This window comes from Sinocyclocheilus anshuiensis, unplaced genomic scaffold (assembly GCF_001515605.1).
Source record: "Sinocyclocheilus anshuiensis isolate Anshui unplaced genomic scaffold, SAMN03320099.WGS_v1.1 scaffold207, whole genome shotgun sequence".
Lineage (NCBI taxonomy): Eukaryota > Metazoa > Chordata > Actinopteri > Cypriniformes > Cyprinidae > Sinocyclocheilus > Sinocyclocheilus anshuiensis.
Window position 1 is genome coordinate 5610648 of NW_015551045.1, and position 8588 is coordinate 5619235.

Here is an 8588-nt window from a genome sequence, read left to right on the forward strand (position 1 = left end):
GACGTATTTTAGTTCATTATTCGTAGCCACACTGCAGTATTCAGCTTCACATCGTCTGTCACTGATACAAACCGATTTCAACTCCGATGTAAACTGTGACGCCGTGCATTAGTGATGCTTTACGAGTGTGGTTTACCTGCCATGAAGGCGAGGAGAGGAAGCGCGAGGGAAGGAGCACAGTTTGATGACATTTGGTTTGCACTGCCATGCTGAACAGATGGCTCATTATGGCTGCGAGTGCGCAGTCGTCCCTCACAGCGCTTGCTGTCTTTGTTTCCCTGGAATTTGATATGGGCTCTGCCGAGGGTATTTACCCGTTCTGCAGGGGAAGAATTACTGCTGAACACATGGCCCAGGTTAGTCCCAGACCAGAGGAAGTGTGCGGATTCTTTCTGACGGCTGGGAGTAAGTACACCCCTGACAGCACTGACGAGTGTTTAGAGTCCAGAGTGATGCATGTCACATATAACCCAGTCTTCGGTTTTATTCACTCATTTTGTAGGATGCGTGGTTTTGCATGTTGTGTAGACTTAGAATGCAGAATTTGATTGGTTTTGAAGTGACGATGGGGATTTTCTAAGAAAATTTCTCCCAAATCTTTCAGGATTTTTTAGTTCGAAAATGAACCAGAGCTGTAACCTCTATAGACACTGCAGGACCACCACAGGGGACCGTGTGCCTCCTGTATTTAGATTAGTCGTCAAGAAATAAGATTATCAAATGACTAATTCTAGTATTATAAAATACCATTTCAGAGTACTAATAGTTATTTGTCATTAGTAAGCCTGGCCCTAAAGGAACACATTATTTCAACCCTGTTACTGTAAGTTTTCTACATGTAAATTTGAATAATTAACTGATTTTATTGTGCCTGGTAATGAATTTTATATATAATTGAGTTAATATTATAATAACTCTTGCAATTTCTCTCTGGCAGTGTGCTTTGTGTCAGCTTTGCTTTGGGGTTGAAGGTCAGTGCAAAAATGTCTATTAATGGCCTCAGCTAGCAACTATTATTGCTCCACACAGTATTATTCACAGTTTTTGTTCTGGTGATTAAAAAAAATGTGTATAACCCTTAACAGAGTTGAACTATCAAGCTTGAAGTTATTTGTCATTAATAACCCAAAGCCTGACCTTAAAGCATAACTTTGTCAATCCTGTTACTGCAAGTTTGGAATTCATACAGAGATTTGAGTAGGTAAATTTGAGGCTTTTCATAAATCGCACATTATGATTTATTTAAATTTTACTAACTCGTGCCATTTTTCTTTGTGTTTTGTCAGCCCTGTTATATCCGAAATGTTCTTGAGCTGAAGATCAGTGCAAAAATGTCTAATAGTGGCTTCAGATAGCAAGCATCATTACGCCGCACCGTATTATTAACAGGTTGTGTTATGCTGATTCAAATAATAATATTTATCACATAAGTTGAACTATCAAGCTTGATTTATTTGACTGACTTGTCATTAGTAACGCTAAAGCTGACTCTACAGCACCACTTTATTTCAACCCTGTTACTTTATAAGTTTGGAATTCATATACATGAACTTAAATAGGTAACTGAGTTTATTGTGCTTTGGTAAAAAGCTCACATTTCAATTTAAGTAAGTATATTAATAACTCATGCCATCTCATTTTAAAGACGCGTTTGTGTCAACCCTGTTACATATACATGTTTGAGGGTTAAAGATGTCAATGCAAAAATGTCTCACATTAGCCTCAGCTAACAAATATCATTGCACCATGCCATATTATTCACTGGCTATGTTCTGGTGATTAAAAAATGGTGTTTATGCCATAACAGAGTTGAATAATTAAGCTTAGGGGCAAAAAAATTTTTGTTTAATTTCAAACCATTATATCAGAGCATGCGGGACCAGATGAATTCTGCATTTTCTCCATTTTTTTTTTTTTAAGAAAAAAAAACAGATCGTGAAAGCATGATATTTTTAAATGTCTATAAAAGTTAAATCTTCCAACAAAAAACATTTGCTCTAATTAAATCTCTCAGATGATGTAGATTCACTATATCCTGTTAATTTATGTGAGGACACAAAAATGACATGAATTACATGTGAGTGACCTATGATATTTTCCCTCAGCGGAGACACGAGAACCTGAGGTCTCAAACATGTCCTTATTTAGGTTTAAACATATTGAGTGTCCATATATCTGCTTCATGCTCTGTGATCGATTTCCTCAATTTTCATAATTTCGTGACAATCCTTTATCTCCAGCATTTTGGTTTCATCTCATTGTTTTGGGGGCATGAGATTATTTTCTTCTCTCTCGAGTGACCTGCCTGCTCAATAGCATCATTGGGAATCAATTTTCTGCATGGAGAGTCTTGACATTCAAACGCAAAAGGGTAAAATGTGCCATAGGCAAGACACCTAGCGGGGGCCACGTTTCTCTGGCACTATGGGGTGCATTCAGTGAGGAATCTTTAGGGACTTACTCTGAGGAGTTGTAAAATGTTTCTCAACAAATTAAGTATTGACACAAATATTTTTACTTAGCAGATGCCTCTGGCTACATCTGATTTTGTCTTTAAGAAGGCCACTTAACAAGGTGCTGTCTAATGTGAGGGAATGCAAACTAGTACACCAAAAAGGAATGTAGGAATCCAAAGAAACGTTTAGAAGGCCCATCTGCTCAATACAAACAGACAAACAGCAAATATTGCAATAATAATAAAGATGTAGCCTATTATTTGATTTATTATGTATTATTTCGTTTCAATTGTGTTCATTGTTGAATTGGAGTTGCGTAGATTGGTGGAAGAACATTAATGCCAGGTTTCAAAGTAAATATCACTTTTAAACAGAGTGTAATTATTTCTAGCCAAGCGGTAATTTTGTGAACTTATGCAAAAAAAAAAAAAAGTTATTTAACTGTATGTAGGACACATGTAATGCTAGCAATAAATAGCCTTAACACGATAAAGCAGTTGGCATTTCATTCTAAAATGACTTCACCATCATTTCCATCACAGAATGCTGTTAAATACAATTCATCAAGCAATCATTTGTGAATAATTATTGATTTATTTAAAAATGTAAACACGTAGAAATGGAAAAGTGTTCTTTTCTAAGCCCATAGCAACAAAAGTAGCCGAAACGCACACATGTATCTGCCACTTCTAGTTGCTTCAATGTGTTTTTACTGACATCTAGTGGCTACATTATGTCACTACATGGGCTTAATGCACATTGAGAGAGCGTGCTTTTCGAAGTCGTTTTAGTTCTGCTAGTGGAATGTATTTATTTATTTTCTTGTCCATACAACAAAATGTATTCTTTTTCACAATGTTAAAAGAAAAAAAGAACAATAAATTACTTAAATCTTTAACTATAAATAATGTCCTTTGTAATAACTAATAAATGAATAACAATTAAAAAAAATAATTTCATTTAATTTATTATCATATATAGCTGCATTTAAAGGTTTGTTATGTACATTACATACATGTGATGTAGTGAAATGCCTTTTTTTTTTTTTTTTTGCCAGTGCAACAACAAACAAAACCAACAGCCAATTAAGGACATAATTAAGGAATTTTGTCCAATTAAACAAATATGAGCACTGTACGTTTCAAAGCCTAAATGTGGTTTCAGAGCAGTTCCTGGTTTATCTAATAAAATGCATTTAATAAAATGAGACCAGTCTCATTTAAGCATTTAAACAGAGTCTGACTTAAATACGTATTTCGAGAATGACAACGTCAGTTCAAAAGGTTAAGCTGGTGCTATTCAGTTCCATTTCTCCACAGACTGAAAGTGATGTTATTTTAACAGTACACTGTCTTTTCTTCAAAGTGAATAACAGAAGGCATACAATTAACAAAAAGCTATAAGACATTTAATATTAAGACAAAATTCTTATGGATTTGGAACAACATGAGGGTGAGTAATTAATGACAGAATTTTCATTTTTGGGTGAACTATCCCTTTAAGAATGACAAAAAGACCATTTTAAAAAATGGCTATATTATATTATAGGCCTATTACTCAGCATGATGTGCCCATGAAAGCATTCAAACGAAATTCAAATAATTTATTATTATTAATAATGTTTAATATATATAGCCTACATTTTATTACTCTCATGACATTTTATTATTCTCATCCCAAAGTTTTTCAAATCCATTTACTAATGTGTCTTATTTTTAATATTTTATATTATATTTCATTTATTTATTTATTTTTGTGGTTCATTTCATGTATAATTACTCCAGGCAAAGTTGTGTCGGTGACATAAAAACATATAGACCTATGTGGATACTTTTTTTTATTTGCGAATTTTATTTGTGAATTTTTATTTAATTGTGAATTGAATTAATTTTTGTGAAACTGCTATATGTATGTATTTGTTGATCTCATTCTATTTAGTATTTGCGATTTTTTTGAATCGCTTTACTTTTATTTGTGGACCAAAGTCTATTTATCTAGAAATTCTAACCTCATGCCATAGACCTATCAATTCTAACCTCAAACTGAATGTACATGCTCTTTTGTAGTAAAATAGAAAATGTAAGCTTGACTGTGGCAGCCTCGGTCACCATTTATTTTCATTGTATGGGAAAATAATGAGCTGTCAACATTATGTGGAACACAACCATTTTTAAGAAAGTCATTTACAACATAAGGCTGAGTGACAAGCTGTATGAGTGAGGACTGTAGTTTGGGATGAGGTGAGGCAAGTGCTCAGAGCTGACAGGTATTTAAAGGGGAAACATCTGAAAATGAAGTTATGTTGCAAGCAGAACAGTGCTGAGTCTATTATTTCAAAATGTTGGTATTTCATGAAGGGACTCATCCAGAGTGATCTGCCACTATTCACACAGAAGACCATGTGAAATATTTGGCGATATGACACAATTTCCAGCTAACAATATGCAATGTTTATATTCACTGTTTACCATTTGACGTGCTAATATACTTGTTTGAAATGAGAGAAAATCACCAGTGACCGCAGTTCAGGCTTTACATGAGTAGCCTATGTAAACTGCAAATTAAAGATGGGCAAATCGCTACTGCAGCATTTCACAAACTAATTATTTGGTATCGAAACCTTTAAAAATATATATATTGATAATAATATATTTAATACAAAATTATGTGTTTCTGCATCACTTTCAAATGTTTTAAGTAATTCTTTTTATGTTTGTGCCAAAACACCCTGACATATTTAGCTAGCCTGTCACATAACTGTGAGAATTGAGGGAACAGAAGCACATGCACAAAGAAATGGACAGAATGGACCCTTTTCACATTTCCGAGTTTCTCAGAAGCAGAAGTTGTCAAAGCTGGGTATATAGCTCTGAACGGGAGACTACAACATCAAATATACATACAGCATATATATATATATATATATATATTAGTGCTGTCAAACGATTAATCGCATCCAAAATATAAGTTTTTGTTTACATAATATATGTATGTGTACTGTGTATATTTATTATGTATATATAAATACACACACATACAGTATATATTTTGAATATTTTGATATATATCACCTGCAGCCAATCACACACACACTATATAACAACCACTCAAATCCTTCTCTGATGGCCGAGTATTGTATAGCGTTTAACACTCTCCTAGCAATAGCTACTCTACGGAGCCAGTTTCTGTCAATCAGTCTGATCGTGAACTGTTAGTCTGTCCAGGATCAACCCATGAATCAGTTTTTGAATTATCTGTCTGTCCCATTTCCCTCAATGAGCCTGAGGTGGAATCACCTGTCTGTTCCGATCACATCGACAATTCTGATCTAGTCTACCTGTTCTGTTTTCTCAAATGTGTCTGTTGAACTGTCTGACTGTCCAGTTTCAGCCTGTGAGACTGTTTTTGAACTGTCTGACTGTCCAGTTTCAGCCTGTGAGACTGTTTGTGAACTGTCTACCTGTCCAGTTTCAGTCAGTGAGCCCGTTCATGAACTGTCTGCCCGTTCAGTTGTCATCAGGGAAAATATTGATGCACTTGGTGTGTTCCTTGCCTCGGTCCTTGAGACCGTATATGCTCTGTCTGTTTCTTGTGTCTCCGTTTTCCCTAGTTCCTAGTCTCTACCAGGGGTCTCTGCTCCGTCTGCTACGGTGTCCTTCTGCTCTGCCGTGGTGGTCTTCTGTCTGGCTCTGGTGGTCTTCTGCTCTGCCTCCGCCGTGGTGGTCCTCTGCTCCGCCGTGGTGGTCCTCTGCTCCGTCGTGGTGGTCTTCTGCTCCATCTGCTCCACCGTGGTGGTCTTCTGTCTGGCTCTGGTGGTCTTTCGCTCCGCCGTGGGGATCTTCGGACTCGTCTGCTCTGCTGTGGTGGTCCTCAGTGCCACCTGTTCTGTCGTTTCTGTCCTGGCGCCCTGCTCTGCCGGCTCCGCCCTGGTTTCCTGCTCTGCCGGCTCCGCCTTGGCTCCCTGCTCCGCCTTGGCATCCTGCTCTGCTAGCTTTGCCTCAGTCCCCTGTCCCTTCACTTCCACATGGACCTGGCCCTCCATCCCTCCCCCTGTTCCGCCTCCTCTCCACCACCCTCCTGGACTCTAGTTTTGTGCCTCGGACTGTGGAGCGTCTGGAATCTGCTCCTTACACTGCAAAAAATGGCTTATCTTACTTAGTGTTTTATATATATATATATATATATATATTACTACATTTATATAATATATAAAAAATAATAATAAAAAAAATAATAATAACTTTCCAGGATTTACGACGCTGATGACTGTCATCACAGTCTGTGCAAGGGGTCTATGGCAGAAAGGAAACATTTAATGTGGTACATTCATGCTTTTCACCTGCAGAAAAATATACAGCAAGATGATATGATACAATGATATGATACATATTTTAGTGTAGGCTATGTTAGTTATATTTATATTATAATTAATTACTATTAAATAATAATATTTCTGTAAAATACAAACATTTTTTACACCTATTGGTGGTACACACATTTTCATTTAATTTTGCTCATATTTGCGTTTGTTATAAATTAGTTGTTAAGGGCTAGATGTGATTTCTCTTAAAGTGTTTTTTTTTTTTAATTAATATTATTTTGAAAAATCCCATACCTATTTAAGAAATAATCAGTATAGGCATAGATAAAATGTAACAAAAATTATCGGTAACGTATCGAATAAAAAAAAAAAAACATTGGTAACGCCCATCATGCTTCAAGCCCGCGACCCGCGTGCGGTCTGTGATGTCGTCAGACTCAGATCCCCTGTCATTCAGGATTCATACCGTCTAGTCAGCGTTTGAAATTTCAGAGGTAATTCTTCAAATTCGTGAAATTCTTCAAAACTGTGGTGAATTAGCTAATTGTTAATAAATTGTTGTTATTTCATCATCAGTGTTGCAGTCGATACCCTGTACAAATGATAAACGGTTTTAACGGCCGACTAGTCACCTCACACCATACTATGAATAACGTTACAAAAAATACCGTTGTAAACAGTAAATGTCTTTGTTTCAAAGGCTTTAAGTCTTAAATAGTAACGTAAACAAAGATTTATGTCGTTTAAGCTACATATTCATACCAAATCTCATTGCAGATGAGTCTTATATGGTGGACGTTTGATTGACATTTAAGTTACACTCGCTGAGTACAGTTTTCGATACAAAAAACGTTATTTTCAAATCTTTACTTGGTATGAAAAGTAGCGCGTTGTCACAGGCTTGGCGCGACCCTGGGTGAGAAGCATCCACATTTTTGCACTAAAACGTTAACTTAATCTTTTAACGCTTTCTCTGTAAAATTGGCGGTTATGAATTATGCCTGAAATAAATATCAAATAATTATTTACGTTGAACTTACTATGTTGCAATTACTGTGAATTGATATGCCGAAAACAGCCAACAGTGATCAGTGATTTTTCTTCTTTTTCATTCCTTTTGTTTGTTTCAACTGCACTAGGATCACTACGTTTTAGCTGTGTTAAAGGGATAGTTCACCCAAGAATGAAAATTTGATGTTTATCTGCTTACCCCCAGGGCATCCAAGATGTAGGTGACTTTGTTTCTTCAGTAGAACACATTTGATGATTTTTAAGTCCAACCGTTGGAGTCCATCAGTCTTATAATGGATGGCAATGGTAACAAAATCTATGAGAGTAAAAAAAACATGCACAGACAAATCCAAATTAAACCCTGCGGCTCGTGACGACACATTGATGTCCTAACACACGAAACGATCGGTTTGTGCCAGAAACCGAACAGTATTTATATCATTTTTTACCTCCAATACACCACTATGTCCAACTGTCTTTGTGCGCGCGCACGGCTTCCTGTGCGTGAGATGTGTACGCGCTCTGGCGTAGTTTACAGTTTACGCAAGCGCCGGAAGTGATCTCTCGCGCGTATACGTCACTCATTGTTTACAGTCGGGCAAGGATGCTGGGCCGTCTAGTCCCTTCAAGCACCGTGGGCAGAGAGAAGGACGAAGCCGCTGATAGAAGCCGCCACCCCTCGCGCCCCAGACCGGAGAGGGGAGCGTGTGCGGCCGCCGGACTCCGCCGCTTACCTGGACCCTTCCTTCCTGACCACTGCCCTTCCCTTCACGAACCCCGCAGCACGACGAGGACACCAG